Below are 11,242 nucleotides of genomic sequence, written 5' to 3' on the forward strand. Positions count from 1 at the left end.
ATGGGAAGGAAATCATTGACATTGGATAAAATGTGTCATACTGTATCTATTTTTCTGAAACTTGCTGTTTTATTTGCAACTTTGCTATGGATCTTGGAAATGAACTCCTCCTGATTCACAGAGTTATCTTATTCTTATCTGACTCATGGAATTCCATGGTATGAATATATTCCAATTTATGTAGCCAGAGAGTAGCTATTTTTGTGGGTTTCAATTTTCCTCTAATTAAAAACAATGTTGCAATGAGCATCCCTCTTGCTGCTTCCTGTGTTTCCCTGACTGAGAGTTTCTCTAGGGTGACGAGTGGAATTGCTCAGTCATAGCTTTTTTTATATTTTATATAACATATATTTACATATTTTATTTATTTATTTTTATATTTTAATAAGGCCAGGTTCCCTCACAGAGTTGTATCCATTCTTTCACCAGCAGTGTGTAGGCAACCTTTTCTTTTTATCTGTGTTAAAGCCATATGCTATCAAACTTTGAATATTTGGAAAAAAAATATTGGTGTTCAGATGTGGGACATGCTAACTCATTAGGGTTAACATTTACTTTTTCTGGTTTCTGGGGAGAAAAGAATATTTTTGCATGTTTTTGATCATTTGTATGTTTTCTGTGAATTGTCTGTTTATATTCCGTGTCCATTTTCCAATTTTTTGCTTGTCTCTTTTCTCATTTATTTATAGAAAATACTGCAGATACATTTTTTTCCTTCTCTTCAATTCACCCTTTTTCTTTGCTTCTGGTGTCTGTTGTCATAAAGTCAAGTGTCCCAGGGGTGCCAATAAAAAGTGCCACAGTCTGGCTAGCTTCAAACAACAGAAAATTATTCTCTCACAATTCTGGGGGCTGGAAGTCCAAAATCAAAGTGTTGGCAGCAGGGCTGTTCTTTCTCTGAAGGATTTAGGGAAGAAGCTGCTTCTTGCCATCTCTGAGCATTCCTTGCTTGGCATTCCTTGCCTTGCAGACACATCACTCCAATGTCGGCCGCCATCTTCACATGGCCATCCTCTCCATGTGTGTCTTGTTAGTGCCCAAATTTCCCTCTTTTTATGACTCCACTCATGTTGGATTTAGAGCCTACCTTAATCCAGTATGACCTCTTCTTAACTGGATCACATCGGCGAAGACCCTTTTTCCATGTGAGGTCACTTCACAGGCTTTGGATGGGTGTAAACTTTGGGGGATGCGGTTCAACCCAACACAGAAGTTTTTCCTGTTGCTTTGCTCGCCATTTAATCTTACATCTCCCCGTGTGCTGCTAATGCATATTTTCCTGCTGATGCAAATCTTTTGCTGATTTCCTCAGAGAGATTCTGAGTCCTTGGGTCCCTGAAAATGTGTTTATTTAGCTGCAATTCTCAAATGTGTGCATCAATTGATGTCTGGGCTCAGTATCAAATTATACTTACAGAGAAATTAAGCTCAGCAATGTGACTGTCTTGCCATTGCAATTTGTATACAGTGTTACGATGAGACATCCAATGTGGTCTGAGTCTCACCCAATTTTCTCTTCAGTTGCTCTTTGGACTTTCTTTGTATCTTGACACTTCAGCACAAAGTATAGGTATTTTGTATTTATCTGATTCACTGGCTCTTTCATTCTGTGGACTTGGGTTTTCCTTCAGTTCTTGAAAATTATCAACCATATTTCGTCAAATATTTCAGCTTTTCCAGCTGCTTTAATTTTTATCCACTCAATGTCTTAATAGAAAGACTGAATGTCAGCATTTCCAACCTCTTTTCCTTTTTTTGTAGCTTCCTGTGGAAAATCTTCAGCTCAATTTTCCAGTTTAACAATATCCTCTTCAGCTACGTCCATTCTTTGATTCAGCCAGACTTGCAGCTTAAATTTTTTTAAAAAAATTTCAACTCTTAGGTTTACCATTTCCAAGACTCGGGCTTATCCCAGTTTCATAACCAACTATTCCTATAGCAGAAATTCCTATTCTTGTTTCATAGATACCATTCCTTTATTTGTTGGAGGAATTTAACTATAACTATATTTATAGTTATAAATAAGGCCCTGAACTTAGTGGTCTATTAATTAACTTTGTGTATAAACTATTTTACTTGGAAATTGCTGCTGACTGTCCCAAATATTTGGTGATTCCATAATGGGTCTTTGCCCCTATAGACTAATTCTCTTTTTTATGGGTGGTGTTTTCTCACTGCAGTCTTAGAGTTTCCCATAGGATTCATGGAAACTCCCCAGTGGTAAAAGAGCTTGCTTCTGTGGTTTCCTGTCTGCAGTTCTTCTTTCTCACTCATGATAAGGTCTTCTCCATCAAGAGTTCTCCTTATTGCTTTTTTATGCATTTATTATCTCTTCTACCAATTCTATGATTTTGGTGCAGCATTTGCACTTCTGGCATTTTGAGATGGAACTTAGAATTTGGTTGTGAGCTCTTCTACCTTTCTGCTCTCTTGCTCATTATGCAATTCCAGTGTTTTCTTGTGGTTTCCTTCTCTTTCAGATTCTCATCCAAGAAAATGGGGCTCTGTACCCTTGGCCAACTTTCTCTAAATGTATTCATCAAGTACCCTCTCTACAGTTTCCCTCTCACTAGTCCCCTTCATATTGGAAGCCCCCAGGTCACAAGGAGTTAATCACAAATGATGAAAACATTAAAATATGGAATTAGTAGGGACACTACTTTAGAACATCCTTTATACTATGAGGGTAATATCTATTTCCATCTATTTAAAAAAATAGCTTTTTTCCTTGACAGTTAGGGAGAATGTCACACTGGTAGCTAAAGCCATCAATTGTGTCTCTTACCAATCTTGGATCTGAGAGATGTTTAATAAGTTATGGTGACAATTGTTGAATTAAAAATTCCCATTCCTAATCCATTGTTATCTTTGTCTCTTTCACCCAGCTCTTGGGAATCTCTCAGTTCCTTTGGTATGCATTTATTAGAATGCCTTGTAAAGTATTAGGCAGAGGCATTAAAGAGATGGAAAACAGTGTCTGGCTTTTTAGGACATCACAATATAGACAGAGAGAAGGGACTGTCATTCAAAGGTTGGAGATGGGCTCCAGCATGAGGGTAAGATCACATTTTAGAGTCCATTACAGATGGTGGCCATGGAAATGCTAATTTATACAAAGACACAGGATAGAGAGTCCGAGTCCCCTTTGGAATCCTAGCTCTTCAACTTACCAGTCTTGTGCATGTCTTTTAAACTCTATGACCCCCAATATCCTCTTCATAAATCAGGAGACTAGTAGTTAACCCCTTGAGGCAAGCAGGGTGAGACAGTTTGAGGATCAAATGGGAAAATGCTTGTGGATATGCCTCGGAATTTAAAAAGTCCTATAAAATATATGGCGGTGCTATTAATATTTACGATGTGCCATTTGTCTTCTGGGGTAGCTCATTAGCCTAAGAAACCTCACTTACTTGAACAACCTGGAGGGCCCAGGTAGGGGACACCACTCTTATAAAAGGATCATAATTACAGCCGCCAAACATACCCTCTTGTGTCAAATGAGTTGAGCCACTGAGCTTGTAGCTGGACATTTTAAGGTAGACATCACTGTTCTCCTAAGTAGGCAAGGTGTGTTGACTTGATAATTGTAAAAAACTCACTTTCCAGCAGAGGACTTCATAGAATGAAGGTCTGATAGAAACATTTGTTGGATACATGCTCATTTATTATTGGTTTATGTTAATGACTCTGGAATGAGTGGTTTAAGTTGATGAATCAATCGAATCAAGTCCATTTCTTGAAAATCTATCAAGTGGACTATCTTGGGTTGAGTAGTTGTACACACTTGTGTCTCATTCCCTTTGACAAACATCACTTGTTTGCATTTAGGCATAAAGAATCGAATCGGTCATCACAAAACAGGCTCATTAGCACTTGGGATGGTTAATGGTCTAGCTATGCTGAAAGTATTTGCTTTGCAGAAGTGCTTAGTTATACTTTTCTTCCTCAGGTGAAAATAAGAAGACACTATGAAACAGCCATTCCAGGACTGGTAAGTAGGAAAACTCATGAACTTTTGCTATTCTCTATCTGTCAAGAGAACGGTTACTTGTCCAAGTTCTCTCCATCCTGGATAATGATTCTCTTTGATCTACTGGAGAGCTATGCAGTAAATTCTTCCATTGTGACTGTGGATTGTCAATCATTTCCCATGTTTTTTCAACCTTTGCTTTATATGTACTTGAGCTATAATTAAGATGATACAGCTTTATGATTTTCATATCTTCTTGTGGATTGTTACTTTTATCATTCAGTAATAGCTCTGCCTGCTGGTATTAGTGATTTTAACTTTAAGTTTTCTTTTGGCTGATATTACTACTGCAACAACTTCTCTCTTTCAGTTACTGTTTGCCTATTGTAGCTTTTTATATCTTTCTTGTTTTCAAGCTTTTTTTGCCATTAGGTTTTGAATGAGTCCTTTAGAAAAAGTGTATGGTGGATTAAAAAAATAATCAGAGATTCTCTTTCTTATAATAAGCAAATAAACACACACATACACACACACAAATATAATACATATATATATATAATGTTAATATAGTTGGACTTATTTCTATCATCTTATATCGTGATTTCTTTATTTCCTTTCTCCCCCAGCTGGCCTGGAGGCTATACCTCATATAATGCTTTTAATTGTGTGTTTGCCCCTACTTATTTTTAACATGATTTTAACTTATCAGAATAGGATGATTAATCAGTACCTCTACCCATCTCATAAAGAAAGCAAAGAACACAGACTGTTTTAACTCCAAGCTCCTCCTCTCAGCTGCCATTTAATTATTGATTGGAAAATTGGTTTTACCTAATTTTACACCTTCCCTAAATTACTATTACATTATTATCATTTTTTGTCAGTGCATATTTAGAGTTATCAACACATTTTACCTTTTTTTTTCTGACATCTTTTCTTGTGTCCTACACTTTCCTTCTGGTATAAATTTGCCTGTTGATGAAAGATTTTTTAGTAGTTTGTTCATCAAGGGTCTTTTGGATTATATATACCCCCAAATGCCAATAATCTCTTCTAATTATTGAATGATGCATTAGCAGGGTATAGAATTCTACATTGAAATAGTAAATACTCTGAAAATAGTATTACTTGGCCTTCGGGATCTCTTGTGGCTGTTGAAAAGCTTCTTGTCAATTCAGTTTTCTTCTATTTTAGGTAACCAATGGTTGTTTTAAACCAGTCTCTCTTTGTTGTTGTGTTGTACTTTAAAGACGTAAAACTAAGCCAGGAATTATTTTCCCTGCCTGAGACATATGATGTTATTTCAGTCTGAATATTCATGCCCAAGTTCAATTCTGGAAAATTCTTAACCAATATACCTTTGGATATATCCTCTTCCCATCCTTTCTAATATCATGCTTCTTAAATCCTTTTAAAATGTAAGATGAAGCTTTACATTCTATTTTTCATGCCTCTTTACCTCTGCTGGCTCTTCACACTGCATGCCATGAGATGTTTTGAAATCTAGCTTCCAATTTACTCTGAACTTCAGTGCAGCATGCTACTTTTCTATTGCATTTGTTTTTAAATTCCAATGACTCCATTTTTCATGTCTAAAAGCTTTTAATTTTTTACTTTTCTTTAAACATACTTGTTCTGTTTTGTAATGTCTTCTTCTTGTTCTATGTTCTATTCCTTTCTTTATTTTCTTGAATCTTCTAATAATACTTAGCTTAGAATCTCTTTAGGTTGGGTCCATAAGTAAAGTTTCCCAGGCTATGAGTCATTCCATTTGTCACAACTTCTTACTTTCTCTCTCTCATGGAAATATTTTTCTCTCTTAATATTTGTATTTTTAAGCTATGAGCTCATCTTCTACAGTTGTCATTTTTAAAATAGAATTTTTTTGTTTGGGGGTTCCCAGGATCACCCCAGACTGATGATTTTCTAAGAGGTCTCAGCATATAATCATACTCATGGCTATAATTTATTAGAGCAAAATGACAGGAAGCAAAATAAATTAAAGGAAAAGGCTCATGGGATGAGGTCTGGAGGCAACCAGATGCAGGCCTCCAGAGTCCTCTCCCAGTGGAGTTACCCAGTACCTGCTTAATTCCTCTAGAAATATGTTGTGAGAACCATGTGAAGTACTTTCCACTGGGGAAGCTCATTAGTGAATCAGTGTCTGGGGGTTTTACTTGGGGGCTGATCACATAGGCATTCTCTGCCTAGCACCTGCCACATTCCAGATTTCCAGAAGGAAAGCAGGTTTTCAGAGTAATCCACATTGTTTGCACAAATAGTTTAGGTACAGTGAGTCTCTCTTATCAGCTAAGGAACTGTTCTGAAAGCCAAGTTCCTAGATGCCAGTCAAGGGCTAATCTAGCAAGCAGAACTTTCCAAAGAGATCAGCCTCAGGCTTGCTGTGTCAAAATTTCATGCACAAATCTCTTGATAAATTAGTGTTGTGGAAGTATGACTGCAAGGAGAGGTCACTCTTGCTTTTACCAGGTTCCTATAGAATTCATAGGTTTCAATTTACTTTTAGGCTAAATTCGCAGCTTGGGATTTCTGTGCTGCTTGGGTGGTCCAAATTTGGATCCTACATACTGCAAGCTTTGGGTTGTGCTCTCTCATGACTTTTCTTTCTCTATCATAGACTAAGGTGGATGTCTGCCTTTTCCCTGTTTCTCTCTGGGACAGTTGGAATGTTTTTTCTGGTCTGAATTCTTGGGTAGGCAGCCCTTTCTAACTGTAGGTTTTCTGTGGGAGACCATGGCACAGAACCTGTAGACATGAATTCTACCTGCACACATGCATTGCAATCCAATGCAGAAGAGACATCACCAGCTCTGATTTCCCCATGGGCAGGCTGGATGAATGAAATTTCTGCCTTCTCCTATGGCTGTTTTTTTCTTTTTTGGCTTTTGGAAGTTTGGGTATGTATTTAAAATAACTTAAAAATATGTATTGATACAACTTTTTTTTGCATTTGGAGCAGGAGTATGTGTACTTTTGTGTGCACACATGTGTATGTGCACATATGTTTGCATATGTGTGTTTTTGTGTTATGTGCATGCATGTATGTGTGTACATGTATGCTTCCAATTCAACTCAGTCTGTCTTATTGGTTAAGGGTGACAACTCATTTTTCACATACAGATAAAATAGCATTGCACTTATTTTTCATATTCTGGAGAATTAAAGTTCTTGTCTGTTTCCAATGTGAAGAGGGCAAGAGTAAATACACCTAAATAGTGACATGGAGGAATCCAATTAGACCAGTTTGGGGCATGATAGTCTTGAGAAACACTTGACAGTTCAGATATTGTAATGGAGCAGCCCAAAGGGGATTTGGGATCAATATATGTGTTTGATCTTTTTAAAATGGCAGATATGTGAGCCATTTGTGCATTGTTTCATTCTGTATTGGGGTAAGGGGACAATGGAGAACAGAGACCAAAGCTACAGAAAGAGATTTCAGAGCAGAATGAGTGATTCATAAAATCCTTGGGGGCATGGTGAGAGACGGTTGTATGAAGATGCAGATAAGCTTTAGGTGGAAGGGTGGGTTCAATCTTGAAGCCCAGTTGAATCAAAGATTGCACCTCAGATGGACAAATGGCAGGATACCTGGGGGGTGGAACTCTGGGGTTAATTTTTCTAAAGCTCTCCAGAGATTCCATGTGAAGCTAAAGTAGACCACCTCTGGTTCTCAACTCGTAACTGATCTGACACATTTATGACTGTAACACATATTAATAATATATGTTGTTGAAAATTGTATTCAAAGGATAAAATATCCTGATACAGCAGGAAAACATAAGGCTGTCACATCAGAGGAACTCAGATTCTAGTAGAGAAGCAGGGACCACTTCTAAACTTCTTGTAAGTTGTGAAAAGTCAAAATTATTCAAGGTCAGTAAAAAGAGTCCATGATATGTGCTGGGCTATCAAAACTATTGACTAGAAGTGATTTTGCTCTAATGAAGAGAGAGTGTGGTGATTCTGATTTGCATGGCAAATGAGCTTTTATAGCACGTCAGCTTTATAGCACAAATAAAAAATGGCATCATATTTAAATAATATGTTCATAGAAAACATTCCAATGCTGGCACTGTTGCTGATGTAAACTACTTTTGCTGCCTCCTTTACTTAGATTCTGTAAATAGAAGCTCCTTTTGAGCTTCTCTTTAGATAATTCCAACGGGAGTAATGATTGAGTGTGTGAATGTTTATAGTGGCTAGGAAGATAGAGATCCAAATTCAGACAGTATTAATTCTTACAAATTTAAAAATACTCATTGACAGCTGTATACAAATACTCCTGGAGACCTCTGGTGTCTGGGTAGGTAATAAAAATTGTAGAAATAATGGCAATTTCTGATGACTCATTACATACTAGGCATTATGTGAATTGCCTTACATTGTCTTTACAATATTATTTCAGTACAGTCATTATTTGCATTGCCTGGATAAACCTTGCCAGCAATAGGAAATATAAAATTTATGTCCCTTGGCAGCTGTGCACATGGATCTTAAGCCAAGGAGAGAGCTGGAGATACGGTATAGATTTGGGAGTGATAAGCAGGTAGATGGAAAACAGGGGCTTCAGGGATGTGTTGGGATTGAAGACGTTAAGAAAGACAAAGCAGATGAGTCTGCCCAGCTGCTTGGCTGAGAAGTGAGAAGGTGAGATGTAGGGCATTCATTCGTCATCCATCCATCATTCATTCATTCATTCATTCATACATTCAACAAGGATTTGAGGGTTCTACTCTGTACCACGCCCTCAAGACAGTCAGAAATGAGCAAAATAATCACAATTCTGGTCCTCCATGGAAAGTAGAGTCTAATGGAAAGAGACAACAGCCAGCTAGTAATCTCAAAACATCTGAGTTCACAAGTGAAAAGGAAGTCAAGTGTAATGGGGGAGTGTAGCAAAGGGCTGCAGATTGATGACATCAAAAAGATTGTCTTTTCCATGGAAGGGACACTTACTCTGGGAATGGAATGGAAGCATGTATGTGGGTTTGGTGGGTGAGAGGCAAGGCATTCTTGGGTTGAACTTGCACAGGGGAGTCATGTATGAATGTAGGATTTTAAGGATGCGTGTACTGGGCAAACAGGGAGAGGCACTGAGATGGAGCCTTGAGGGAGTAGAAAAAGAGCTCAACTGAGTCCAGTCTGATCAGTCATGGTAGGGTTTATACTTAATCCTAAGAGACCTGGGAAGTCATTGGAATTCTTTAGGGAGTTTTATAAAGATAGTTGTATTTTTACAGGGACTTTCTGTGGGGTGTCTTTTGCAGAGGGGATGCCCAGGTGATTTAGGAGAAATTTGAGGTATACAAGTGAGAGAAGAGGTTCAGGGGTTGCTTGGGCTCCAGCATTGGGAGTGGAAATAGACAAGCACAAACGGATTTACGATATCACTTTAGAGGTAGAACTAATAGAGTTGGAATTGATTGGATGGAATTCGTGTGTGGGAAACCTGCACCCTGCCTGAAGGAATGTTGGTTGCCAACCTGGAGTGGCCACCTTCCATCAAGGGCTGTTGGGGTGACCATCTCCCATCAAGGGCTGTTGGGGTGACCATCTCCCATCAAGGGCTGTTGGAGTGACCATCTCCCATCAAGGGCTGTTGGAGTGACCACCTTCCATCAACGGCTGTTAGAGTGACCATCTCGCATCAAGGGCTGTTGGAGTGACCACCTTCCATCAAGGGCTGTTGGAGTGACCATCTCCCATCAAGGGCTGTTGGAGAGACCACCTTCCATCAACGGCTGTTGGAGTGACCATCTCCCATCAAGGGCTGTTGGAGAGACCACCTTCCATCAACAGCTGTTGGAGTGACCATCTCCCATCAAGGGCTGTTGGAGACACCACCTTCCATCAAGGGCACCTTATAGAATTCACCCCTTACATATGAGTTCTTCCTACTCTAAATTTTGGTAGACTATTTCACAATATATTACATTTCCTTTTTCAGATGTTGAAAAGAGTTTCCAATATTATTATTATTATTGAGCATCCCCAGGTGTGAGGTCTTCTGGAGGCTTATTTTCTCAATGAAGGAAAAGGGGGAATAACTCTCTATGGACACTTGTGTTCCACCCCAAAGTTCTGGTTTTCCATCATGTCACCCTGGGCTCAGTCTGAGAAAGTTGCTAGACTTCATTTGCTGCTTTCCCTTCTGTATGACTTGGAGTAAGATTACGAGGTTGTAAAGTGTACTAAAAAGTACAGCATTAAAAGAATCAAACCTGCCTATCTACTTTGATTTTCTACCTTTTTTACATGTGTATATGAAAAAATCAAATTTTTGGACCTTGCACTCAAGTTTGACCACTGTCATATATTTTATAAAGAGTCTGATATCCTTACGACAGTTTGAAGAGTTGTTACGAGAGTAAATGATGCATGTAAGATTAGGGTATGGGTTTCCTGGGGCTGTTGAAAGAAGAAGTGAACACAAACTGGGTGGCTCCAAAAATAGAGGCCTCCAGCTTCTCACAGCCAGCTATTCTATGTCTCCATGTCAAATATCTCTTTCCCTTCTCTTATAAAGACATGAATCATTGAATTTAGAGCCCATGCTAAATCCAATATGATTTCACTTCTACATTTCTTAGTAATTAGCTTTGGAAAGACCCTTTTCCCAAATGAGGCCACAATGTGAGGTTCCAAATGGACCTAAATTTTGGGGGCACACACTTCAACCCAGTATAATTAGTTTGTAAAATACAATAATACGTTAATATAAAAATTACTGCTTTAAAGAAACTCTGGTTTCTGAGTAAGCCAACTCAGATAAGTTCCATAGTGAAAATGGATATGGAATGTCATATTCTTTTGTATTTGTAGTTGCCAAAGATGTGAACGTTAATTGATATCCTCTTCTTGCCCCTCACAATATTTTCAGGAACTGCTGGCTGTCGGTAACCCTCGGGTGGCTGCTTGGGAATGTGAATGGAAATTTTGTCACCAGGAATTCCAGGCCCAATATTCTACTGTTGATGGCGGACGACTTGGGGGTGGGAGATTTATGCTGCTATGGTAATAACACAGTGAGGTAAAGATGGCATATACACCACCCCATGCATAAACATTTCCCCAAGTGGTATCTTCACCATTGGAAAGAGGAACCACAGTCAGAATTCAATTGTCAGGGGTCAGCCTAGAACAACTGCAAAATGTCAGAAAAAACATTTTTGTTTTATCAAGGTAAAATTCATGTAACATAAAGCACACCATTTAACCATTTCAAAGGGTAAAATTCAGTGGTTGTTT

The sequence above is a fragment of the Choloepus didactylus genome, assembly GCF_015220235.1.
Source record: "Choloepus didactylus isolate mChoDid1 chromosome X unlocalized genomic scaffold, mChoDid1.pri SUPER_X_unloc1, whole genome shotgun sequence".
Taxonomy (NCBI): domain Eukaryota; kingdom Metazoa; phylum Chordata; class Mammalia; order Pilosa; family Megalonychidae; genus Choloepus; species Choloepus didactylus.